The sequence below is a fragment of the Heloderma suspectum genome, chromosome 7 (genome assembly GCF_057233095.1).
Source record: "Heloderma suspectum isolate Gila_16-S chromosome 7, 16-S_ref, whole genome shotgun sequence".
Lineage (NCBI taxonomy): Eukaryota > Metazoa > Chordata > Lepidosauria > Squamata > Helodermatidae > Heloderma > Heloderma suspectum.
Genome location: NC_139464.1, coordinates 47,468,201 through 47,495,789, shown reverse-complemented (window position 1 = coordinate 47,495,789; position 27,589 = coordinate 47,468,201). Strand labels below are relative to the sequence as shown.

Here is a 27,589-nt window from a genome sequence, read left to right as displayed (position 1 = left end):
ACAACACATCCAATGTGTCATACAGCAGCCTGCTCCCCCGCTCTGCCCTCCCGCGGCTATACAGCCACAATCGGTTGTCTAGCAGAAAATGCAGGGCAGGAGAAGCGCGGAGGGAAAGATCCCCTCTGTGCTTCTCTGGCCCTGCATTGGATAGGAAGTCACTTCCGAGTTCGGAGGCGGCCGCCTATCTGCATAGGATTGTGCCCTTAACCTGTCTTTAATTACCCTTTGTCCGATCCTATTTCTTGACCACTTCCCTTCTTATCTTCCTCCTCCCTTTTTTTTCCTCCTCTGTCTGTAGTGAGGTGCTGTTTTATTTTCCTGTAGCTGATATGATTATGTATGTTCCTTTTTTACCTTGAATAAAGTTTTTTATCCTTCTTTTTCACCTTGACTATAAGTCTTAACACTTAACTTGTTTATCGCAACTGCTATCTGCAAATTTATCAAACTGTTTCCCAATATTCCCACAGGTTATGGGCCTAGACTAATTGATATGCAGATTGAGCAAGTTTGCAATTAAATGAACGGTGGAGAAAGAAAGGTTTGATTTTTATTTTTTTAGAATGGTTTTATAAGTACATGGTTTTGTGGTTCCAAACTGGTTCCCAGTGATTTTGATAATTGGCTCTTTCAGCTGGAAGCACTTTAAAGCAACAAGGACTTTTATAAGTGACAAAAGAAAATGGTCCTTCTGGGCAAGCTGTTGCTGAGGATTCTGTGGTGAGAACCTCAGACGAAGGAGAAGGCAGCTTAATAGCTTCCGGCTCAACAGATGCAACTAATAGTGAGTGGCATCAAAGGGACTTGAAAGCGCAGCTTTATATATTGCAGTCTCTACAGCCAGCAGATGTAGCCAAGATTAGAGGAGGGCAATATGCAAGTAGCATGCTTAAAAGGTTAAAGACTCTTTATGGCCGGTCCTCCCTTCAAGACAAAGTACAGCTTTACAAAAAGCTTTATAGAAAGGATTCAAAAGAGGGTCAGTGTCCCTTGGGACACCTTGATGAGATACTGGAAATTATACAGAAGCTTGAAGCTTTGGGAGATAAAATTGGTGAGGTGCAAAAAGTGTAACTTCTGTTGTCTTCATTACCACATCCTTGGTCTCCTTTTATCTCAGCCATGAGCACTACAGAAAATCCGAGTTTCAGTTGCCATCTTATCATTCTGAGGCAGAAAGAAAAAGAAATGAGTCTGAACTGGAATCTTTTACACAGAGCTCAGGATCAGGTTTCAAAGTTCAGGAGAAGGCACAGCAGATATCAGAGAAAAAGACATAAATTGAGTGTTGTGAATGTGGTAGGCGTGGCCATCTAACGCTAGACTGCAGAGAGAGTAATTTGAGCTCTGCCAATTTACAAAAAAGGCTGGAAAGCTAGGAGGATAGAGAAAGAATGATTTTAAAGGGAATAATTCAAGTCGAATTGTTGCAGAAATCAGAGTCAGAGAGACCACAGAGTGAAGGAAAAAGAGTTTATTTTTATTAACGTGCGGGCTTTATGGCTGGGATAACTCCCAAAGTGCCAAAAGCCCTGAGGTACATCAGCAAGTTGTTTTTATAGACATTATGACGCATAGGAAAAAGCTCCCCCTCCCCATTCTGTGTGGTTTTGCAGTATTCAGCATGTCCTCTTCTGGTGTGTTTATAGCACAGGAAATGGGTTATAGGGCATGATAAGCAGAGAACATGATAACTCTGACCTTAGCCTTGTTGACAAGATAAGAAATTCCTGCGTCTCTTTAGCTTGCAAAATGTATTCGAGGGAGAAAGAGCTCAGCAAAAACATGAGGCATGAGGCTACTTAGTCTGACCCTCTACATTGCTACTACAGAATCACACATAAAGGCACTCCTAGAGTACACAGAGACTTTACTGCTGTAAAGGCTAGTAAATAGTTGGATTCAGGAGCGAGTACTCATATTTCCAGTGATATGAAAAAAAATTTATAACGTTGATGAAAATGCGAAAGGCAGACGGCAATTTCCGTGGCAGACGGAAATTCAGTACAGATTAAAGGATGCGGCAAAGGCAAACTGCAATTTGATTACTACTCTATTGATGTCACAAATGCGAAGTATGTTGTACAGATGGATAGTAATATGTTAAGTGTTTCCAGTGTTGCACAAAATGCTAGTTTTGCCCCCTGGAGGCTAGTCCAATTTGCCCCAAAGAGGAGAGTCAACTTCAGGCTGGGTCCAACTCGATTTTATTGTTTGCAAACAGTTCGACAAAGGAGCTCACGCTCAAAAGCAGACTCGACCCCCGGCAACCCCCACGCCACAGTTTTATCACTTAGCTTGCATTCCTCAGCCAGCGTGTTACTTTTGATTGGTTGCCAGAGGTTTGCTTAGCAACCTTATCTTAGGGTTACTGTCTGCTTATTCCAGGCATGTGCGGCTCTTACAGTACTACGTGCTGCTTAAGACACATACAATGGCTTTTTATGTTACATTTTTATTACAATTCCCCCCTCAAGATGCTTTCTTCTTATAACACTTAGTCTATTTCTGCCATCGCTAATCTCTGGTAATGTACAAACATTTCCCTGCTGACTACAGATTCTACTGTACGTTTGACTAGGGCTATAATGCAGGGAAGTATGCAGGGTAATAAGCACAAAATTAGCATAACTAAGCAGAATATCATAAATCCAGTCTTCAACCAGCAAAAGTCTGGCAACCATGAAGTCAGCCAGTCAGTACTCCACCCGTTCCAGGTTTGTACTGGGACGTGAGTTATTTTTCTAATTTTGGTTGCAATATCCCTAAGGATATCGCCATTGTCATCAATCTGCAAGCAGCAGTCTGTCCAGTTAAACTTCTGACAAAAGCCCCCCTCTGCTGCTAACACGTAATCAAGTCCCATCCGATTTTGGGTGACAGTATTGCGGAGTTGGGTTAGCTGTGTGGCTGCTAAATCTATGGCCCTTGCAGTCTTGTTTGCAAAGATTTCCACTATTGCCTGAAGCCGGATTATGCGGTTAGTAAGGTACGTGGGTTCTCTCCCCACCACGTTGGGTTCTCAAGTGGCAGGCCCATAATACTTTATTATCCTTTCTGCCGGCCACTCATCATTTCCCCATCTTTGTGTAGCAGACAAGTCTTTTATGCTCAGGGATCTTTTATCTATTCCGTATAGTCGGTGCAGTACTGAGGCCCTTTGAGGCAACAGCGTGAATGGGGGCCTTAATATCCCAGGATAACACACGCCAGTCCAGTTGGCGGGCAACTGGGTGTATGCATGAGTCCTACAGATCCAATAATGGCCAGTCAAAGCAGGCCAAGACTCGTCTGCTAGGCCATATTTTTGGGGATTCAAATACTGATTATAATATCCCAAATATAGGGTTGAATCTCCACGCAGGCTGAGAGTTCCATTCATATAGCAAGCTCTAGCATTTTGATCTTTTGTCTGGTTTCAAATGCAATAGAACAAGGATTGTGAGCTACTATGAGGGATTGACCACAACACACATTTGTGGCCACCTATCACCCTTGAAACCTCGGGCCGAAGGGTGATGTAATCTGCATATCCTGCACAAACAGTTCTCTTTGAGGTGTGGTTGTTGTGCCATGCACCTCCCTTTACTATATAATTCCTGCAGCTGCTATTTCCTACAAAGTGTGTATGTGCGTCAGACCTGTTTTACATGAAGCACCATTCTCCTAATTGGGGCCGTACTTCGCATGATGGAGTTTGACTTAAGATAAAATCATCTTCTCAAGTAACATTTGTTTGTTTATGTATTCTATAATCAGTGTGTACTAATTCAGTCACGTTCAGAGGATGAGGGATCTATGTGCTTACCTTTCCCTCATTCTCGGCCTGTGTGCAGACCCAGCAGTTTGAGAGGTTCAAGTATCTGGCTACAGCTTCGGCTAGAAACAGCATGCTGTTTTCTCCTACAGCTAGATTTAGCCTTAGGATTATTACTAACAGACACAGCTGCTGCATACTTAATCTTTGGTCCTTGTTTTATATAATCTTAATTTCAGTTTTGAAATAGGATAACTATGCCAGTTGTCTTTATCCCGCTGCTTGCAGGCTTCTTCTTCCGAGAGGAGGTCAGCTTCCGGAGTGACCATGCCCTGGGAGCTGGTGTCCTCACCTTGGTTATACCTTTTTATTCTGGAACAGTGAGTCCACGTGTCATTGCCGCTGAGCTTGACAGCTGTATGGGTTACCAACAACACCTGGTATGGTCCCCCCCACCTCTCAGTTAGGGGGCCCTTTTTCCACTTTTGGAGCAGCACCTTGTCCCCCGGCTGGAAGTTGTGGATTGGAGCATCCAGTGGTAGGCTCTGGAATGGTGCAGCAAACCTGTGAAGGGATGACAAAACAGACTGCAAGGCAATAACATGTTCTCCAATTTCAGTTTTTCTCAAATCGACAGTGACTTGTTCCCTCTACCCTGCTGGCAGAAACCTGGGAGGCATTCCAAACATCAATTTAAAAGGTGACAATTTTATCCCTCTACGTGGAGTGCTACGAATGCGAGTTAAAGCCAGTGGGAGCGCCTGGGGCCACTTTAAGTGGGTCTCAATGCAAATTTTTGTTATCATTGTCTTTAATGTCTTATTCATGTGCTCCACCTGACCTGAACTCTGAGGCATCCATGGGGTATGGAGTCGCCATTTAGTGCCTAAAGCTTTAGACACTTCTTGCACTATCTTTCCCACAAAGTGGCTCCCCTGATCCGACTCAATAGACCCAGGCAACAGGAACCGGGGTATCAGTTCCTGGAGCAGGAAGCGTGCCACTGTTGATGCTGTAGCTGTCCTTGTAGGGTAGGCCTCTACCCATCCCGTTAGCTGGTCCACCAGTACCAATAAATATTGGTGTCGGCCTAACCTTGGAAGCTCTGCGAAGTCAATCTGCCAGGCCTGTCTAGGGTAGTGCGCCCACTGTCGTCCTCCCATTGGCGGTGGCGCTCGGGCCCCTTTTGGATTTACCTTCTGGCAGGTGGGGCATCTTGCTGCGACTCGTTGGGCTTCTACATACAATCCCGGTGCCACAACCTGTCGAACTAGTAAGTCTCCCATTGCGGTGCCTCCCATGTGGGTCTTCGCATGAAGTTGTTTTACCACTTCTTCTGCCAGCCATCAGGGTAGCATGACTTTTCCTCTTGGGACTATCCACCACCCTTGGGGATTTTTTGTGGCCTTGTTTTCCTCGGCAGCTTTGTCATCAGCCTGGGTGTATTTTGCTTTATAGTCTTCCAAGCGGAGGGGTATCTCATGGGCTAAGCCTTGAAACACTACTTCTCCTCCCATCTGCGCTGCTTCTTTGGCTGCCATGTCGGCCTTCACATTTCCCCTTCTCTGGTGCTCATCTGCGGCTCTGCCATGCGCTTTTACATGCACCACGGCTACCTCCTTTGGCAGTTGGAGAGCCTCCAGTAGTGCCACAATCTGCGGTCCATTTGCAATCTTCTGTCCAGAGGCTGTGATGAACCCACGTTCTTTCCACAGTAGTCCATGGGCATATACGGTGGCAAAGGCATAGTGTGAGTCTGTAAATATGTTTACTCTTTTATCCTTCCCTAATTCTAGTGTACGTGTCAAGGCAGTGAGTTCTGCTGCTTGCGCTGACCAACTTGCGGGGAGTTTCTCTTTCCACATAGTTTCAGTCAGCGTTACCATGGCGCATCCTGTATGTCGTGTGCCATCTATTATGTTGCTTGAGCCATCTACAAAGAACTCTTCTTCTGGATTTTCAAGCGGGTCATCTGTCAAGTCGGGTCAAATCAATACTGTTTGAGTTAACACTTCTAGACAATCATGACATGGGGGTCCTGGTTCTGGCAGAAGGGTGGCTGGATTCAGGGCCGTGGTGTGCTTATAGGTGAGGCCTGGATTAGATAACAAAAAGATCTCATATCTAGATTGTCTGGAAGGGTTTAAGAACTTTCCTCCCTCTGCTCCAAGGATTTGGGGCACGCCATGTGGGGTGTGTATCTCCATGTTAGCTCCCATGACAATCTTTTGTGCCTCCTCTACAAGGGTAGCAGTGGCCGCAACGGCTCTCAGACATGCTGGCCACCCTTTTGCTACAGGGTCCAGGACCTTGGAGTAATAGCCCATAGGCCTCTATGTCAGGCCCACTGGTTGAGTCAAGACTCCCGAGGCAACTCCCTTGTTCTCATGCACGTACAGTCTATAGGGCTTGCGCCCATTTGGAATCATGAGTGCTGGAGGTTGTGAGAGGGCAGTTTTCAATAGTTCAAATGCATGCTGATTTTCTTTGGTCCGTTTCCAACTTGCGAGGCCCTCTTTGGTAAGAGACTCATACAGGGGCTTAGCCTTTCCCCCATAATCAGGAATCCACATTCTGCAAAACCCTGTCAGACCCAGAAAGGCTCGTAGCTCCTTTGGGCTTTTAGGAGCAGGCATATTTTGTATAGCTTGAATTCGATCTTTGCTCAGGGCTCTTGTTCCCATTTCAATTTCATAGCCTAAGAAAGTGACCTTTGGTTGACATATTTGAGCCTTCTCTCGTGATACTTTATACCCCCTTTCTCCTAAGGTGTTCAGCAAGGACTCTGTTGCTCTCTTCTCCGTTTGCATGCTAGGGCTCGCTATCAACAGGTCATCAACATATTGCAACAGCGCCACCTCCTGGTGCTTGTCTCTCCACTGCTCCAAATCCTTCTGCAATGCTAATCCAAAAATGTGGGGGGCTGAAACGAGCCCTTGGGGCACCACAGCCCATAACAATTGAGTTTTATGATAAGTATATGGGTCTTCCCATTCAAATGCAAATATTTTCTGGCTGTCTTTGTGCAGTGGGATAGAGAAGAAAGCATCTTTTAAATCTAGGACGGAAAACACCCTTGCATTCGCTGGGACTTGGGTCAAAATGGTGTGGGGGTTCGGAACCAGGGGATGATCCACTAAAACTTTCTTGTTTATGGCCCTCAGGTCTTGCACCAGCCTGTAGGAGGTGCTATTTGGTTTGAGCAACCCCAATATTGGGGAGTTAAAGGGGGATAAGCCCTCTACTAGCCAGCCATACTTCTTAAACTTTTCAATAAGCGGTTTTAAGCCTGCACGAGTAGCTCTCTTCAAAGGATACTGTTTCACGCACACAGGCAGCTTTCCCTCCTTTAGGATTTAGGAATTTTGATTGGTGTTACATACTTTGCCCGAGCTGGGGTTCCATCTGCCCATACACACGGGTCAACATTCTCTAAGAGCTCAATCCCCTTGGCCTTTGACACAGTTTCAGTTGCCTGGAGGGCCATCTGGTAATTTGAGCTCTGCTTCACTGGTAGCTGTACTACAATCTGATCCCCACGAAAGAAGATCTCAGCTTGCAGCTTCGTCAGCAAGTCCCGCCCCAGAAGGGCAACCGGACATGTGGGCGAGACCACAAAGGCATGTTCTAGTCTATTTTCTCCGATCTTTGTGAGGAGGGGCTCACATACAGGCAATCTAGCCTTTCTTCCTTCAATTCCTTCTATTGTCACATGTCGTCCGCTTTCTTTGGCGAGGGGGGGGGGGTTTGCAGGGATCATGGGACAGGTGGCTCCAGTATCTACCAGAGCCTCATAGTCTCTGCCACCGACCCTTATCTTTACCATGGGATCTTCCCGAGTACTTACTCGTAGGGTGGTGGCTTTAGATCCCGGTCTCCTTCAGCAACATTTCTCAGAGGAGTCTGCTCTCAATTGGCGCCCCTCCCCCTGGCTCTTCTCTCTCTGCCTTCTCAGCGGGCAGTCCTTCTTCCAGTGTCCCTTCTCTCAGCAATATGCACATTCGTCAAACCTCGGGTGGCCCTTTCCCTTCTTCTGCCCCCCCTTTGGCCTCTGCTGAGGCTCTATGCATCCTGAGCTGCCACTCAAGGCGGCTGCTAGCATCGCCAGCTGCTTTTTGCCGCGTTTTGTCTCCCTTCTTTCTGTTACTTGCTCTCGGTTGCCATACACTTTATATGCAATCTCTACCAACTCCGAGAGTGGCTTGCCTACGGCGCTTTCAGCTTTCTGCAGCTTCTTTCTTATATCTGGTGCTGCTTGCCCTATGAACATTGTCTTTACCATGCGCTGGTTTTCTGGGGCTTCACGATCTAGGTCACTAAACTTCCTAAATGCATCAAACAACCGTCCTAGGAACACAGAGGGATTTTCATCCTTCTCTTGGCGGACTTCATACAACTTGGAAAAGTTAGTCACACGTGGCACAGCCCTCCCCAATGCCTCCGCTATTATTCCCAAATAGTCCTGACTCTGCTCTCGGTCCCTGGGGTCGTTGGGACACCACTCAGGGTCTACTTGGGAGCATAATTCATGGGGGTCCCTAGTAGTTCCCGCTACTCGCTCCTCAGCGATCCTATCAGCGGTGCCTTGCACTAGGTGCCTTTCCTCGGACGTTAGTAGGGTTTGCAACATCATCTGCACATCTGCCCATGTGGGACGATGTGTCTGCCCCACAGATCGAAATAAACTTTGCATCTTATCAGGATCTTCTCTAAAGGAAGGATTCTGATTGTTTTAATTGAACAGATCAGCGGTGCTGAAGGGCACATATACAAATGCAGTCTGCCCCTCCCCTGTCATTACCTCTCGCATCGGGCACTGGTATTTAGGGTGCGGGTTTCGGGTAGCCCTAGGCTCAGCCAGAGGAGAAAAATGTATTGCTAACTGGGATGGATCCCACAGGGGTCTTGGTGAGCCGGGTTGGGCCACTTGTCTTGGGACTTGGTCAGAAGAGGAGTCAGCAGGGCACGAGGGAGTCACGATATACTCTCCATCATAGGGTGGCGGTTGAGAGAGACTTTGCGATGTGGACCCGGCTGGCCGGGGTTGAGAGGCTGTGGCCACCGTTGGGGTACTTTCTACTGGAGGTTGAGGCGGAATTGCACGATCACGATCCTGCCCCCTCAAACCTTGTGCCAAGTCTATCTCGTCTTCTCCCTCTAAGATTGGCTTTCCCTTCCCTCCTTTCTTTCTCTGAGGGTCTGCAGCCAGCATTTGTTTGCACATCTCTCCTTTACATTGTTTCACCCAGGAAGGGTTGCTCAAAGTGCAACTCAACCATGAGTCTATGTAGGGATACTGATCCCAGTGCCCATCATTTACAACAATAACGTGCACTTTTCTAATTGTGGCCTCATTAAAGGAGCCGATATCTGGCCAGTTGACTCCAAATGACGGCCATTCCAATTGACAGAGTGTAACCAGCTTGCCTTTCGACATCTTAGTGCCATAATTATCTTTGACTTTGCTAAAGTTCTTTAGCATGCATCCCAAGGGAGTGGCAGAGCTTTCTAAATGGGAGCTACCCGCCCCCATTGTGCCTACCTCTATTTGAAACCATACACGGAGCCTGACAAACCTCCGACACTTACACGGAGTCTAACAAACCTCAGACGTTTACACAGAGTCTGACAAACCTCAGACGCTCCGAAGGCAACTCAAACAGAAAGACAGAAGGGAAATCAAGTACTTACTCTGCCCAACACCCTAGTGCCGTCTCTTCAGACCCGTTCAGCCTGGTTGACTCAATCAATGGAGTCCACGCCTTTAACCTCCTGGGTGTCCCAACCCCCGTTCTCTGGTGCCGTGGCAGACCTCAAAGGCAGTCCGGCGCGCCCCACAGGCACCTTTGCCAGTTCTGTCGTTTGACCCCAGGGTGGTCCAAGGGACTCCTGACTGGCTCGCCAATCTGTTGCACAAAATGCTAGTTTCGCCCCCTGGAGGCTAGTCCAATTTGCCCCAAAGAGGAGAGTCAACTTCAGGCTGGGTCCAACTCGATTTTATTGTTTGCAAACAGTTCGACAAAGGAGCTCACGCTCAAAAGCAGAGTCGACCCCCGGCAACCCCCACGCTACAGTTTTATCACTTAGCTTGCATTCCTCAGCCAGCGTGTTACTTTTGATTGGTTGCCAGAGGTTTGCTTAGCAACCTTATCTTAGGGTTACTGTCTGCTTATTCCAGGCATGCACGGCTCTTACAGTACTACGTGCTGCTTTAGACACATACAATGGCTTTTAGGTTACATTTTTATTACACCAGTTTGAACAAAAAAGGCTTTGACGTGCGATTTAATAAAAATGGACTGTGTACTATAGCTTTGGATGGACAGACCTATGCAAAGGACACTGAGAGAGATGGTGTATTTGTACTGAATAATATACAGCAACAAGTAAATTCAATTAGACGCTGTGAATCTACTGACTGTTTGGAATTGTGACATAGACATTTTGCTCATCACAATGCTGAGTCCACACTTGATTTGGAAAGGAAAGATCTAGCAAGAAATATTTCTATAAAGATGTGCGATGACAATACAGAAAGATGTGTATGTTGCATTAAAGGAAAAGGCATAAGGCCTTCAGTCCCATAACAGAGAGAAAGATATACGACACGACCATTACAACTGGTTCACTCTGATTTGTGTGGTCCAATTCAAACAGCAACTAAAGCTGGAAATCTGTATTTTTCACCTTTTTTGACACCTATAGAAGGTATGCAGTCATCTATTTGCTGAAAGAAAAAGCCAAGTTATGCAACTATTAAAGCAGTATATGGCAGTTGTGAGCAATACATTCAATCAAAATGTAAAGGTTTGGAAAACAGATAATGGGGGTGAGTTTATGTCTAGTGCTGTACAATAGTTCTTGAAAAAGCACGGTATAGAGCAGAAGTGAATCACACCTGTTTCTCCAGAACACAATGGGACAAGTGAGAGATTTAATAAGACAATTATGCAAATGACTAGATGTTTACTTTTGGACTCTAATCTTCCCAAAAAATATTGGGGAGAAGCTGTGATGACTGCAACTTATTTGCATAATAGATTGCCCACCAAAGCAACAGTGTGGACACCTTTTAAACTTCAAGGATATTGGGCATTCAAGGAAGCCCAATATGGGGCATATCAGGATGTTTGGATCTAAAGTCTATGCTCACATACCAAAGGAGAAGAGATCAAAACTTGATGAAAGAGGAGAAGAAGGAATTCTGGTAGGGTATGAACCCGGAATCTAGGTTATAGGATTTTAAATCCCATTACCGGAAAGATTACAGTGAAGAGTGGCACCTATTTTCATGAAAGGAAGATAGTTAATTCAGTAGGCGATACTGAGACACTAGACATTGATCTAGTTTGTTTACCAGTAGACATGGGTGTTGAAGATAAAGAACTACAACTCTGTGCAGAGTCAGAAGGGGATGTACAGTAGAGGAAAGTTCAGAGCCAGAAGTTGATAAACCAGCAGACAGAGCTACTGAACGTACCACCCTTAATAACGGTGTACCAGTCTTACGATTGTTCTACCTTGCAAGAGTGGCAGAAGTGTATGAGCCCTCAACTTGGGGAGAAGCTGAGAATATGCCACCAGCGGAAGCAATGCAAATGGAGAGAGGTGATGCAGCAAGAGATGGATTCACTATACCAGAGTAAGACATGGCCTCTTGTAACGCTGCCAGAAGGCAAGAATGTTATAGGATGTAAACAGGTTTTTAAGGCGGAGCCAAATGCACAAGGAAACATTCAACATTATAAAGCCAGATTAGTTGCCAGAGGGGTCTCTCAGATTCCAGAACAAGATTATAATCAGACTTTTTCACCTGTGGGGAAACATAGTACGATCAAACTGTTCTTAAGTATTGCTGCATCACGACAGTTACATGTGAAACATTTTGATGTGAAACCTGCTTTTCTTTATGGAGATCTTGAGGAAGAAATGTTTATGAGGCAGCCTCCTGGATTTGTAAAACCAGAGAATAAGGGACTTGTATGCAAGTTGCAGAAGAGTTTGCATAGATTAAAGCAAGCTTCCAGAGTGTGGAATGAAAAATTAAATCAGAAGTGGCAACACCCATGAATACAAATTGTCTTAAGAAAGAAGAGAACAATGAACCTTTTCCTCATATTGATCAGTACAGAACAGCTATGGGGAAATTGGTCTATCTATCTAATGTAAGTAGACCAGATATATTCATTGCAGCTGGAATTTTGAGCACAAGTACCAATCCACCCACACAGCGAAATTGGAGTGCTGTGAAAAGACTGGTCAGATATCTAAAAGGGACTGCACATTTGAAACTAAGATGGCAAGCCACTGAAAAACCTAAGCTCATTACATATACAGATGTAGACTGGGCAGGAGATTCAACAGATACAAACTCTACCAGTGGAAATTTGTTCTTTTATGGAAATGCAGTAATTGGTTGGCTTAGCAAGAAGCAAGACACAGTTGCAGCTTCGTCCACTGAAGCAGAGTACATATCAGCTGTACATGCATGTGAAGAAGCAGAATGGTTGTATACGTTGCTGAAAGACTTTGAAATAGATGAGCCAACACCAATACAAGTCATGGAAGACAATCAGAGCTGCATAAAGATCTCCCAAAGAGAGAAAATTGATGCACGTACCGAGTACATTGATGTCAAGTACCATATATTGAAAGATCTGTATATGAGAGGGCTTATTGGGATAAAGTATTGTCCAGCGAATGGGATGATTGCAGATATTCTCACTAAGCTACTTCGTAGAGACCAGTTTCAACCTCTATGGGAGAAGATGAACCTTGTAGACTCGATCAAGCGTGTTTGAGAAGGGGTGTTGGAAATGGGCAACAATGCTTGTTAGTTAGTTGTTTGGGCCAGTGGGAGGTGATAGTTATGATAATTATTCTGTTCTTGCTGACTAATCCTCTTTCTGGTAAATAAGGGTTAACTTGCTTTACCTGTCTTTAATTGCCCTTTGTCAGCTTCTTATCTGCCTCCTCCCTTTTTTCTCCTCTGTCTGCAGTGAGGTGCTATTTTATTTTCTGGCTGCTGAGCTGATTATGTATGTTCCTTTTTAACCTTGAATAAAGTTTTTATCCTTTTTTTTTTCACCTTGACTATAAGTTTTAATGGACTGTTTATTGCAACTGCTATGTGCAAATTTATCAAACTGCTTCCCAATATTCCCACATTCTCTTCACACAGTGGCCAACCAGATGCCCACAGGAAGCCCACAAGCAAGACGTGAGTGCAATAGCACCTTCCTACCCATGTTCCCCTGCTGCTAACATTGGTGAAATGTAAATAAATTCTAGTTATTCTAAATTTGAATGCATGTATATCCTTCAGAAACTTTGCAGGTTTCTTGTCTGGGGGACACCTCTAATGACTTGTGCATTTTCATATAAATTTACCCAAAAACTATTGGGGGTGGGGTGACGGGAAGGGAAAGCAAATCCCTCTCTCCCCCGAATTGGAAAACTCCCTTTCCACATGAACTGCTGCACCTATCCTTCCGAAACTTTGCTTGCTTCTTATTTAGGGACACATCTAGGATGTCTGTAATTTTCAGAACAATGGTCCACAAGGAACAGAGAGAGAGAAGTATGTCCTCTTTTGGAGACCTCAAAATGTCAAGGCTACCCTTGCACAAAAACCCCTGTGGCTATCATTCTGAAATTTGGCAATTATCTCCTCTGATGGGGCAATGAATCCTGCATTTTTTATCCAATTCTTCTAAGGAACAAAAATGTTATTGGCAGTTCCCTTTAAAAGAAAATAAAAACATAAACCCTGAACCTATTTTTCTGACATTGGGCAGGTGTAATCCCCTTCTAGGGGGCTACTATGCCTGAAATTATCATCCAGAGAGAAAAAAGTTACAGTTTTTTTTTCTAATTTCCCATGGTACAGGAAGCACAAAGCCTCATTTTTTCAAACCTTGACTCAGGGTTGGTGCTGAGCTGAAGTGGACCAACTACAAACTGGCCTGAGCAGAAGTGGGATGTTTTCCAAAAAGCTGAATTGGGGTCTGAGTTGAAGTGGGGTGGGGGGTCAGTGCACACTTCTTATGTATGTATGTATGCATGTAATCTACATACACACACACACACACACACACCCTATAGATATATATAGATATTAGAGGTGTGCTTATATATGCACGTGCAAATTTGTGTTATGGGCCTGTGCCCCCGGATCTTTTAAGAACCTAGCAACGCCCCTGGATAAATACATTGGAAAAAATGGGCATTGCATTCTTATGGTGGGATGAAAAGCAGTGGTATAGTAGGAAATTTTGAAGAGCAGATGCTCATATTGACAATCCACATAGCCACACCCTCAGGGAGAGTCCCAAAATGCAAGCTGCTCTGTGGATCCATATCATCAAACCAATTCTAGCTGTCCCCATTTTGGGGCTTTTGTAAAGCTAGTGTGTCTTAATTGCCCATTTGAGACCAAGCCACCCAAAAATACTTTGCATTACAACAAGGAACAAGATATTGTTGCTGAGAAAATGCATTCTACCTCCACCCAAGCTACTGTGAGGATTGCAGCTAAGCTCAGAGGGAACTGGGAAGTCTGAGTGGGTTCACAGATGTAGTCAGTATCCCTGCTAATGAAAAAGTGCAGGCGTTGCATTCCTGTACCATGTTGGCCAGTACAGGGCCATGCTGAGAGCCCCTCCCTGATATCACAACGTATATCAGGCCCATAGCCATTCCCAATGTATGCATGGACACCAATGGGCAGAGCTACAGTGACGTGGTATCAGAGGGCGGGGCTACTCAGTGTGACCCCATTCCTGCTCCCATGGTGAGTCTATATACTTTTAATCACACCTGAAAAGGACTTTTTATAAAGCCTTTTCTGAAATATTAGTAGAACCTATAACACAGCGTATGGGCCATGTTCTCCATACTGGCAAATTATTGGCTCAATGATCCCAACATTATAAGTCATTTTTAAGTGAGAGAAACTTCCATTCAGCAGCCTTGTTGGCACATAATGACTCACCATGGGTTAATTAATTAATTAGCCCATGGTTGTTCGAGGCCACATGCAAGTGAATGTACTGCCTCCTGTCTGCTCACTCCTTCCACTTTGCAAATAATTCAGGAAACAACCACACACACTCCCCAGGTGCTGAACAATCCATTCTGGATTGTTGAGGGAGAAACAACCCGGAGTTTTAATCCACTGTTTGTTTGCTTAAGCATGGAGCGGGGGAGTCAAGGGAAGGGAGCGCTGGAAGGTCGGATTTGACCCCCAGACCTGAGGTACTGTATCCGTGACATCACATGGGAGTAGACATGACTAGGGATGTACAGACTTTGTAAAATCTATTCCGTCTGTGTTTTGCAGATTGTTAGGTGCCTTTCATTCTGTTGTCCGCTCGCTAATGGAATTGGATTTTTTCCTATTTTCCAAATTTGCGCAAATTCACATTTGTGCAAACGCGCACTTGCACAAATCCCTCCAAAATGCACATTTTCATGCTTTATCCTATGAGGGAAATTCACATTTTGGGATGGTTTTTAATTTTATATATTTTTCTGCAACTAAATTTGTGTTAAAAATCTGTATAGTTAAAAAAGAATGGTCCACAAGTCCACGGAACCTGTGCAACTCAGGAAAAGTCTGTCTGCTGTGGAATCCAAGCCCATTTTATTCCATTGTGGATTTTTCATAGAAATCTGAACCCATCTGATTCCGTTGTGGATTTCTCCGATATCCCTAGACATGGCTCCTAGGCATCATATTTCTCCCTGTTCCTCATAATCCTGCCCAAATTTTCAATCTCATAATTTGCTCTCCCCTTTCAGAAGAGAGGAGCTGTCATTTTGTGAAGGTCACCTTGAAACCCACTCCTTGGAAGCCACTTAGACTTCCCCCGAATGTAGGGGCACCTGGAATAGGAATTCTGAAGCAGATCTAAGATTCTGGACAGGATGATATGGGCTGTGTATCTTTGAGAAGCAGCAGAAGAGCTTTTTAATTAAGACTTAATCCTGCCTGTGGCTGGGCTTATGTGGGCTACACGAAGAGTTTTATTTTCCCGTGAGTTATTATATATATGTGTGTATGTGTGTGTGTGTGTGTATATATATATATATATAATTTATTCAAATGTATATGCCACCTATTTATTTATTTACATTTCTATACCACCGAATAGCCGAAGCTCTCTGGGTGGTTTGAACAACAATTAAACCCATAAAATGTAGTATGATCAAATACAATTTAAAAATTTAAAACCACAGTATAAACTAAAGAAAAAAAACTAAAATAAAACCTGGCAGCAATGCAAAGATTTAAAATACATCAACAGATTTAAAACAACAGAAACTTTTCATCAAATTATCTGGGCAGTTCATGATAAAACAAAATAAAATATAACCATATATGGTCAAAGGATTTGGCCTTGCATATCCATATATGGCCCAGTAGGGTTTCTTCATCTAATGAAAGCTTGCAACCCCCTTCCCATCCTCCCATCTGCACAATGCTGGAAGTCCTGCCAGGCCATAAAACAATTTCTTATAAAAAAGCCCAGAGATGAGTTTCCTTGCGGTGCTCAGAGCCCAACGTCCTCTGAGAGGAGACACCCAGGCAAGTCTGTAAGGCCCCATGCATGCTCAGACATAAGCCGCTCTGAGTTCATTGGACCTTACTCCCAGGTAAGCATAGATTGGATTCCCGCCATGCTTTTGTACTTGGCCTGCAATCCAGATGGCAAGGGATCGATAGGCACAGAACATGGAGCAAGACTGGAGCCACTCACAAAAGAAGCCACTAGTGAGTAGCACTCAGTGAGGTAGAGCTCTTCCCTCTTGTTCCCATTGAGCCACGATTTGCCGCCATGATGTGATGATGTCTAAACAGTCCATTTGTGTCAATGCTCTGACAAAGCTCAAAACAAACACACAAGGTGCAAGACAGCTAACAGAACAGCACTAGACCAATAAGATAATTTTATACAGTGTTTATAAAGTACTTGATGGTACACAATCATAGCAATGTCATAACAACCATATCAGTTATATCAGTCCTTTTCTTTTCTTCCTTTTTTTTAGTGTTGCGGACAACACAGACAGAACCCCAACACAGACAGAACCTGACCAGTTTGATTGCTCTTGCCCTCATTGCAGGTTGTCAAGACATCTTTTCTTGAGGCAGCATTTTTGTGGTGGTGTTATTTCATATATAACAGCACTCAGTCCACAGTAGTTTGTTACTAGGAAAATCCTTGTGCTTCCATTGCTATTGTTCATGAGTGCTATGGGGAATGTGGGTGTGTAAGCCTCACAGGGTACTAATGGATAGTGCCCAAAGCCTTTTTAAGGGGGGGCACAGGGGGCAATTGCCCCAGGCCTCACATATGAGGGGGGTCGCAAATAGAGGGGCTAACATCAGCACTGACATTACTGCATTGTTGCCAAATCTTTTCTTTCAGAATCCCACTAATTTCCGTAAACCAAACAGAAAAAATCATAAAACAAACTCTACTGGTGGTCGTGTCCTTTTGTCAGGACAACATGAGCAAGATGGTTGCAGATGCAGTCAGTGCAAATAGCAGCAACCCAGCCCAACTATAGTCAGACATACACTATGGGGCCCTCAATGCAGTGGCTACAGGCCCAGTGTGCTCACAGAGACCTACCAGAGTGCCCTGCATTTGAAAGGCCCTCAAATGAATATTCTGCCACAGGCCTCTCAGGGTCTTAAAAGGCCCTGATAGTGCCTGTAACATTATTAGTGATAAACAACACCTACCCTGCCAAACCAATAGAGGGCAACAGTAGAGGGCCACTTCAGACCATATTAAATTGTACGATTGCAAAGGGGAGCAGAGTCATGTGCACTGGACCTGTCCATAGTGTCCCCATGGATACCAGCTCCACCCTGGATTTTCCTGTGTTAAATGGGAAGATATGGAGGGGAATTCTAGCAAATTTGGCTGAACTTACTTAGAAAAATCCTCCCTGTGACATGGAATCATGTGAGAACAGGGTTCCTGATCGTGGGGATAATTCTACATCTTTTCAGCCAAACATGCTTAGAATCCCCCTTCAGACCTTCCCGCTCATTCTGGGGAGGTCAGGGATGGGACCATGTGTATGGGCATGTTGAGGGAGGAGCTGGTGTGTTGCCCTCCCTCCAACTCTAAGGATATGATTTAATAATGTTTGAATAAGGTTAATGCCTAGCATAGTTGGAGATTCTTCTGGAAGGCTGAGGGCCATTTTGGGAAAAGGTATGGTTTTCTCTCTCCGTGCATTTCTTAGACTGGGGCGGGGGGGGGGAGGTGGGCAAACTCTCTGTGCAAAAGAAAAGAAAAGGACAAGACTACAGTTTGAGGCAGACAGAGAAAGACAAGACAAGAGGACTGAGTTTTTGGAATGCTAGCTTTCTCTAGAGGTGGGAGCAGTGGAATTTGGATTGTCAGACTATTTTATGCTGTAATTTCGCCTATGCCCAACCTGTATACTTGTAGATAAATGCAAATATTACAAATGACTGTAAGCTTCCTATGTCTTCCTTCCAAAGGAAACTAAACTGGGTAAAGTCTGTACTCCTGGAACTTCTCACTGCTTGGAGAATTGGGTTGAACATAATAATACCATCCCACTCTTCCAACATTGTGCCACTGACCAGAACATACAGCACATGATGGGGCTTATATGCAATGCAGTTGAATGAGCAGGCTCGATTCTCAGTATGACCAGGGAGCAGGCTTTGCCCTATCCAAGTGTTGTCCACAAATGCACCATTTTATTTTCTCCTGTAGAACTGAATGAGTGAAATAATGCTCTTGGTGACATTGTTGAGGTGAGGACAGAATCTGCCCACCATCCCTGATATCGAATAGCCCAGGGATTCACAGGGATTCTGCCTGAGTGAGACATTGCCACTTATGAATCGCCAAAAAAGAGCAAAGGCATCACCGATAAAGAGGACAAAAGTGGACAGTGATTTGCATAAAATGCGCCTATGCTAATTTATATGTATACATGCAAATTTATAAATTATTATATTGATTTAAATAGAAATACAGTACATCTCACCATACTGTGGAAAATGACCAGAGGACTCTTGTGCCTGCCTCTTCAGCCTGCTGTTCAGATGCTAACTGTTGATAGGTAACAGCTGTTACGGTTCATTATCTTTAAACTGCAGTTGGACTGGACAGCCCTTCAAATAGAGGACTGGCCACCCTGGATGCGTATGTGTGTATCCGTGTGTGTGTGTGTGTTTATGGCACACACATGCTATCTCTATAGGCTGGGCCCAAAGAGATGCATTGCACCCAGGTCCTCAGCATGTTTGTCATATGCAAACCTTTTTGTGATAACAGGCATTTTGCTGGTAAAAAAAATTATGCAGCCATCAGCCCCTGGTGGCCACTATGGCTAACTTCAGCTTTGAAAGCTGAATATAATTGCTGCTAAAATCTGCCACAGATCATATATTATAATTAGCAAGCAAATATGATGCAGAACAGCAGGAGTCATTAGAGATTCATGCCAGAATTTGCAGTCCCCAGGTATACATCACAGGATCCATTTTCTTATTTGCAGCAAAAGCCATGCAACTACACAAATATTTTAATTGCTGGATTTTAATTAGGATTGCCAACTTTCTTCCTGCCCTGTGCCTTGAACAGTTGTGTCATCACAAGTAGGAATCCAGCAGTTGGAATTCAGCATTACTTCACCTGCATGCCAGGAAAGCTTCATCTGCATGCCAGGAAAAGCTTCACCTCCTGAATTTCTGATGTTGTCATCACACAGCTATTAAGGCACAGGAGCTCTGCCAGAACTAAGGCTGAAACCTAACTGGAATGTAAATTATTGTTTCCCACATTCTCACTCATTTAAACACAAAAACACAATTCTCCACAACAGGAAACTGTGACAAGCACAAACTCTAGCATCAGACAGCTTTTTGTTGTTGTTGTTCAGTTGTTCAGTCGTGTCCGACTCTTTGTGACCCCATGGACCATAGCACGCCAGGCCTTCCTGTCCTGCGCTCTCTCCCGGAGTGTGCTCAAGTTCATATTCATTGCATCGGTGATGCTATCTAGCCATCTCATCCTCTGTCGTCCCCTTCTCCTTTTGCCTTCAGTCTTTCCCAGCATCAGGGTCTTTTCCAGAGAGTTTTCTCTTCGATTTAGGTGGCCAAAATATTTGAGCTTCAGCTTCAGTATCTGTCCTTCCAATGAGCACTCAGGGTTGATTTCCTTTAGGATGGACTGATTTGACCTCCTTGCAGTCCAGGGGACTCGTAAGAGTCTTCTCCAGCACCACAGTTCGAAAGCATCAATTCTTCGGCGCTCAGCCTTCCTTATAGTCCAGCTCTCACAGCCATACGTTGCTACTGGGAAAACCATAGCTTTGATTATACGAACCTTTGTCGGCAAGGTGATGTTTCTGCTTCTTACTATGCTGTCTAGGTTGGCCATAGCTTTCCTCCCAAGGAGCAAGTGTCTTTTAATTTCATAGCTACAGTCACCGTCTGCGGTGATCTTGGAGCCCAAGAAAGTAAAATCTGTCATTGCTTCCATTTCTTCCCCTTCTATATGCCAGGAAGTGATGGAGCCAGATGCCATGATCTTCGTTTTTTTAATGTTGAGTTTCAAACCAGCTTTTGCACTCTCCAATTTCACCCTCAACAAGAGGCTCTTGAGATCCTCTTCGCTTTCTGCCATTAGGGTGGTATCGTCTGCATATCGGAGGTTGTTGATAATTCTCTCGGCAATCTTAATTCCGACCTGTGATTCATCCAACCCACCGTTTCTCATGATGTACTCTGCATATAAGTTAAATAAGCAGGGTGACAATATGCAGCCTTGTCGTACTCCTTTTCCAATTTTGAACCACTCGGTTGTTCCATGTCTGGTTCTTACTGTTGCTTCTTGACCCTCGTACAGGTTTCTCAGGAGACATGTAAGGTGGTCTGGTACTCCCATCACTTTAAGAATTTGCCACAGTTTGTTGTGATCCACACAATCAAAGGCTTTAGTGTAGTCAATGAAGCAGAAATAGACGTTTTTCTGGAATTCTCTTGCTTTCTCCATGATCCAGCAAACATTGGCGATTTGATCTCTAGTTCCTCTGCCTCTTCGAAACCCAGCTTGTACTTCCGGTAGTTCTTGGTTCGCATACTGCTGAAGCCTAGCTTGTAGAATTTTGAGCATCACCTTGCTGGCATGTGAAATGAGCGCAATTGTGCGGTAGTTTGAACACCCTTTGGCGTTGCCTTTCTTTGGAATTGGAATGTAAACTGACCTTTTCCAGTCTTGCGGCCACTGTTGAGTGTTCCAGATTTGTTGGCATATTGAGTGCAGCACTTTAACAGCATCATCTTTTAGGATTTTAAATAGCTCAGCTGGAATACTGTCATCTCCGCTAGCTTTGTTGTTAATAATGCTTCCTAAGGCCCACTTGACTTCACTCTTGCGGATGTCCAGCTCAAGTTCAGTGACCGCACTCTCATGGCTATCAGGGACATGCAGATCTTTCCTGTATAGTTCTTCTGTGTATTCTTGCCACCTCTTCTTACTCTCATCTGCTTCTGTTAGGTCCCTGCCTTCTTTGTCCTTTATCATGCCCGTCTTTCCACAAAACATTCCCTTGAGATCTCCAATTTTCTTGAAGAGATCTCTAGTCTTTCCCATTCTGTTGTTTTCCTCGATTTCTTTGCATTGTTCATTTAAGAAGGCCTTCTTGTCTCTCCTTGCTATTCTCTGGAACTCTGCATTCAGTTGGATATATCTTCCCCTTTCTCCCTTGCTTTTTGCTTCCCTTCTTTCCTCAGCTACTTGTAAAGCCTCCTCAGACAGCCACTTTGCTTTCTTGCATTTCTTTTTCTTTGGGATGGATTGAGTTGCTGCCTCCTGAACAATGTTACGGACTTCCGTCCATAGTTCCTCAGGCACTCTGTCTATCAGGTCTAATCCCTTAAATCTATTCCTCACCTCCACTGTATATTCATGAGGGAGATGATTTAGGTCATACCTGAATGGTTTAGTGGTTTTCCCTACGTTCTTCAATTTAAGCTGAAATTTTGCAAGAAGCAGCTCATGATCTGAGCCACAGTCAGCTCCAGGTCTTGTTTTTACTGACTGTATAGAGCTTCTCCATCTTTGGCTGCAAAGGACATAATTAATCTGATTTCGATATTGACCATATTGGTGATGTCCATGTGTAGAGTCGTCTCTTGTGCTGTTGGAAAAGAGCGTTTGCTATGATCAGCGTGTTCTCTTGGCAAAACTCTATTAGCTTTTGTCCTGCTTCATTTTGTACACCAAGGCCATGCCTGCCTGTTATCCCAGTGATTTCTTGACTTCCTACTTTAGCATTCGAATCCCCTATGATGAAGAGGACATCTTTTTTTGGTGTTAGTTCTAGAAGGTGTTGCAGGTCTTCATAGAACCGATCAACCTCAGCTTCTTCGGCATCAGTGGTTGGGGCATAGACCTGAATTACTGTGATGTTGAATGGTTTGCCTTGGATTCATACTGAGATCATTCTATCGTTTTTAAGATTGTACCCCAGTACTGCTTTTCCCACCCTTTTGTTGACTATGAGTGCTACTCCATTTCTTCTAAGGGATTCTTGCCCACAGTAATAGATATGATGGTCACCTGAATTAAATTCGCCCGTGCCTGTCCATTTTAGTTCGCTGATTCCCAAGATGTCGATGTTCAATCTTGCCATCTCATGTCTGACCACCTCCAGCTTACCTTGATTCATTGATCTGACATTCCAGGTTCCTAAACAATATTGTTCTTTACAGCATCGGATTTTCTTTTCACCACCAGACACATCCACAGCTGAGTGTCCTTTCGTCTTTGGTCCAGCCGCTTCACTCTTTCTGGCGGTACTTGGAAATACCCTCTGCTCTTCCCCAGTAGTATATTGGACACCTTCCGACCTGAGGGGCTCATCTTCCGGCTTCATATCTTTTAGCCTTGTGATACGTTCCATGGGGTTTTCTTGGCAAGAATACTGGAGTGGGTTGCCATTTCCTTCTCCAGTGGACCACATTTTGTCAGAACTCTCTGCCATGACCTGTCCGTCTTGGGTGGCCCTGCATGGCATAGCTTATGGCTTCACTGAGTTACGCAAGCCCCTTCGCCACAACAAGGCAGTGATCTTACCATAAAAAAGGTAAAAAGGTAAAGGTGTCCCCAACCAGTCGTGTCCGACTCTGGGGTGCAGTGCTCATCCCTGTTTGTAAGCCGAAGAGCCAGCGCTGTCCGAAGACACTTCCGTGGTCATGTGGCCGGCATGACTGAACACCGAGGTGCACGGAACGCTGTTACCTTTCCCGCCGAGTACCTATTTATCTACTTGCAATTTCTTGCTTTCGAACTGCTAGGTTGGCAGGAGCTGGGACTGAAGACGGGAGCTCACTCCGTCATGCAGCACTCGGGTCTCGAACTGCTGACCTGCCAACCTTCCAGTCGGCAGTTCAGCATCTTAACCACTAAGCCACCGCGGACTTTTACCTTACCAACTTACCATAGATGCATTAATTGTCAGTAAGGCTAAGCAGGTAAGACATTGAGAGGATGACAAGAGTAAATAAATCAACACTTTAAAACAAATAAATAAAATCTGATTGACTGAATGGAACTAGGACTTTACTGTAAAGCTGTGAATGGCATATACGTTTCCTTTCAAAATAATCTCAGCAAGTAATTTTTCCTGGACAAGCATGATGATCTAAGCATCACGCCACCCCAAGAGAATTAATGTTCATTTAAGGGAAGAGCAAATATTTTATAACATACTTAACAGAAGGAACACCATATTAAGCATCAACAGGAACTAGAGCGGATATTGAAACTACGTGTGTGTGTGTGTGTGTGTGTGAGTGAGAGAGAGAGAGAGAGAGAGAGAGAACAGATCACACTGGGATAGATGGACCAGTGGTTTGACTCAGCATGAGGGCACAATCCTATGCAAGTTTAAACAGAACAAAAGATCTACAACTCCCAGCATGCTGGCTGGGACGTGCTGGGAGTTGTAGGTCTTTTTTCTGTCTAAACATGCATAGGATTGCGCCTTAAGGCTGCTTCATATGTTCATATATACATTTCATGAAGTACCTTCAGTCTACACCCTAAGTTGCTAGCAGTCAGTTGTGTCTGTTCATTAAACAGATTACTAAATTAGGTTTTCAACCTTTCAATTGATATGTGGGAATCTGAAACAGAAGGCATCCTGCCCTCCATTTTAGCCACTGTTTCCCAACATTTTTGGTATCCTTTTGAGTTAGGGCGGAGACTAAATGATCTACGTTACATCATAGAAAGACTGTGGTATCTGGGGAACATTGTGTTTTCTATATACCATTATAATCTTCTGCAGTTCTCTCTTTAATAGCTGGCAATCTTTGTCATTAGCTACTTGAGGGTGAAACATGTGACATATAACAATCTACTTTTGAAAGCCCCTTGAGTTTCAGTGTTATTTGCTATGTGGCATGGGGAGTGGGGGTTGCTACCTGAGAAACAAGCCCAAAAGCCTCTTGGGCATATGGAACTAGTTGGGTAGTTCTTGGATCCTGGCCTAAACTGATTGATTAAAATCATGGAATTGGAAGGGACATCGAAGATAAGATAGTAGTCCAAATCCATGCTCATACAGGAAATCCACTACTACAACATTGCTGACAGGTGGCCATACAGCCTCTTGACAACCTCTAACAAAGGAGTCCACCACCTTCTGAGGCAGTGTTTTTAGTCATTTTCAGTTGAAAACTCATAATTTTAACCCATTGGTTCAGGTCCTACCTTCTCTGGAACAATGGAACCCATTAATTTCTGAGTGATTAATTATAGCACCATCAATGTACATAGGAGATGAAGACAAGGATGCCCAAGTCAGATGAAGGTGTCTTGGACACTTGACAAGATAGTCTGTTTATATCCTGATCAGACCAACACTGGACATCCAGCAGCATCTCGATTCGGTACATGACAAGTGAGACCTGCAACAAACTGTTGCTATCTGGAGATATTCCACTTTATTCCATTCCTCCCCCCCCCTTTTCTGGTTCTTCCCCCAACAGTCAGTAAGCATTCTGTGGGCAATGAATATGCTCAGGCATCATTAGGAGGTTTGGGGAAGGTTTTCCCTCCAAGAGGTTGTGTGTGTGCATTATTTAATTTTATTTACAAATTTATATACTGCTCCACATTTAGACAGATTCCAGAGTGGTGAACAATAAAAGATATAAAGAATTAAACATATTAATTGTTTTTGTTTTTAAAACAGAGTACCAATTAAAAACACAGCTGGTCAATCAAGGAAGGCTTCTTGAAATAAACATGTTTTCAGGAGGAGCCACAAACAACACAATGTTGGTGCCTGCCTGACGTCCAGAGGCGAGGAGTTCCACAGGACAGGAGCCACCACACTGAAGGCTCTTTTCCGGGTGGACTCCAGTCAGGCCATGTGGAACCACCAGGAGCATGCCATTTGATGACCTCAGTGACCGGGCATGTTGAGAAGGCGCTTTCTCAGGTATCCTGGTTCCACATTGTTTAGGACTTTATACACTAGTATCAAAAAATTAAACCTGGCCCAGTAGTGAATAGACACCCAGTGCAGTTCCCTCAGCAAAGGAGTTACATTCTGAAAAGGGGCAGCTCCTAACAACAGCCAAGCTGCTGCATTCCGTACTAGCTCCAGCTTCTGGACCAGACTTTAGGACAGCCCCACTTAGGGTGCATTGCAATAATCCAGTCTTGAGGTTACTAGCACCTGTACCACTGTGGCCAAGCTATCGCTGTCCAGGAGAGGCCATAGCTAGCGAACCAGCCAAAGCTGGTAGAAGGCACTCCAAGCCACCATGGTCACTTGGATGTCCAGCAACAGTAATGGATCTAGGAGTACCCCCAGACTACAAACCTGATCTTTCAAAGGGAGTGCAATGAGCCTATCTACCAGAGTCAGGAACCACTCACCCACAGCGCTTTCGTATTGCCCGGATTCAGTTTCACTTTATTGGCCTTCATCCAGCCCATTACTGAGTCTAGGCATTGATCCAGGGCTTGCACAGCCTCACCTGATTCAGATGTCACAGGGAGATAGAGCTGTGTGTCATCAGCATACTGATGACACTTGGCTCCAAATCCTGTAATGACCACTCCCAGCAGCTTCATATAGATGTGGGACAAGATGGTACCCTGCAGAACCCTATAGCTCAATTGCCCAGGGGCCAAGGAATGGTCACCCAGTGTTACTCTCTGAAATTTACTCTGCAGGTAGGACCGGAACACAGTGCCTCCAATGCCCATCCCACAGTCAATCCAGAAGAATACAGTGGTCAATGGTATCAAAAGCTGATGAGAATGCTCGAGCAGAATTAACAGGCTTGCATTCGCCTGGTCCCTCTCTTGATAAAGTTCATCCATCAGGGTGACTGAGGCTGATTTGGTCCTGTAACCAGGTCAAAACACAGATTCCATCCCAGATTGGAATGGGTCTAGATAATCAGTATCCTCCAAGAGTGCCTGCAGTTGCCCCTCCACAACCCTCTCAAGTACCTTCACTAAGAAAGGGGTATTTGCAACTGGATGGAATTTGTTTAAAACCATTGGGTCCAGAGTGGGCTTCTTCAGGCTTAAGGACAGCAGGATCACCCCTTTGTGGAGAGATACATTTACCACTCCCTGGACCCACCCAGTCCTAACTCCTCAGCTAGCTTTTATTAGCTGGGGGAGGGGGGGGGATTGAAAGGGCACATGCTTCGTCACCTTGTCCACATCATCAGGCCACAGCAACTGAAACTGATCCTACAAAATTGGGCAGATAGTGGTGCCAGACACCTCGACTGGAGTTGCACTAACAATAGCATCAAGTTCGCTGGTGAGACAAGCAATTTTGTCCCCGAAGTGTGATGCAAAAAGGTCACATCTTGAGTCCTTGAGGGGACCAGGGCCCCATTTGCTGGGGAGGATGTTAACAGCCCCTGGACCACCCAAAAGAGCTCCACTGGACTCAAGGATACAATGAAGACAGCAAAGTAAGCCTTCTTTGCTGCCCACATCACCATACAATAGGCATGATTATGTGCTCTAGAACGTGGTCAGTTGTCTTCACTTAGAGTTTTATGCCATTTGTGCTCTAGCTGACATCCAGCCTGTTTCACTGACTGCAGCTCTCCAGTATACCAAGAAGCATAGCAGGCTCTACAGCGCTGGAAAGGGTACTCAGGTGCAATCAATTTGTTGGCCCTCTGCATCTCACTGTTCCACAGTAAGGGCTCCTTCACACTGAGCTTTTATCCTGTGATTGAGATTGCTCCTTCACAGAAGTTTGCGGGCGTTTTACATGACTGTGATCATTCAAGACGTTTGTTCCATTTTTAAATAGATCACAGATAATGAGCTATCAAATTACCCCATTGTGTCCGCTTCAGTTTCCTCCATGAAAAGAGTAAAAGCAGCAAGAAGAAGAGCGAGATCAATGAAAGAGAATGGAAGACTCAGATACCGGGAGAAGGAGCAGGGTAGGGGAAAAGGAAGCACATGAAAAAGGGAGTCATCGTGATCCTGCATTTAAAACAGAAGCAGAAAGCCCCATTTCAAATGCAGGATTTTAGGCTGGTGTAGAGATGCCCTAAGACTTGGGCCTCAGCTGGACCACCAACATTCTCCACTGGAAAATCCCCAAGCACATACAGACATCCAGTGGATTCCATCAGTCTCCTGGGGCAGACCATCCAAATGGGTCCCCCATCCCTGCAGGTGGGAAGTAAGGCCGTGAGTTCAAATCTCACTGGGAAATGGTTTGACCATGACAATGGAGCGACTTGGATCCCCCTGCCCCATC

At 44.7% G+C, this 27,589-nt stretch overlaps 1 protein-coding gene across 1 annotated transcript in view; it reads right to left on the bottom strand.

Annotated features, from left to right (window-relative positions):
* The window catches only part of SERHL2 (serine hydrolase like 2), a 48,915-nt gene extending 31,404 nt beyond the window's left edge, over positions 1-17,511 (bottom strand). Inside the window, exon 1 of the mRNA XM_084810033.1 lies at positions 17,401-17,511. The gene's annotated coding sequence lies outside the window, so the exon portion shown is untranslated. The remainder of the gene's footprint in view (positions 1-17,400) is intronic.
* Positions 17,512-27,589: the final 10,078 nt, after the last annotated feature.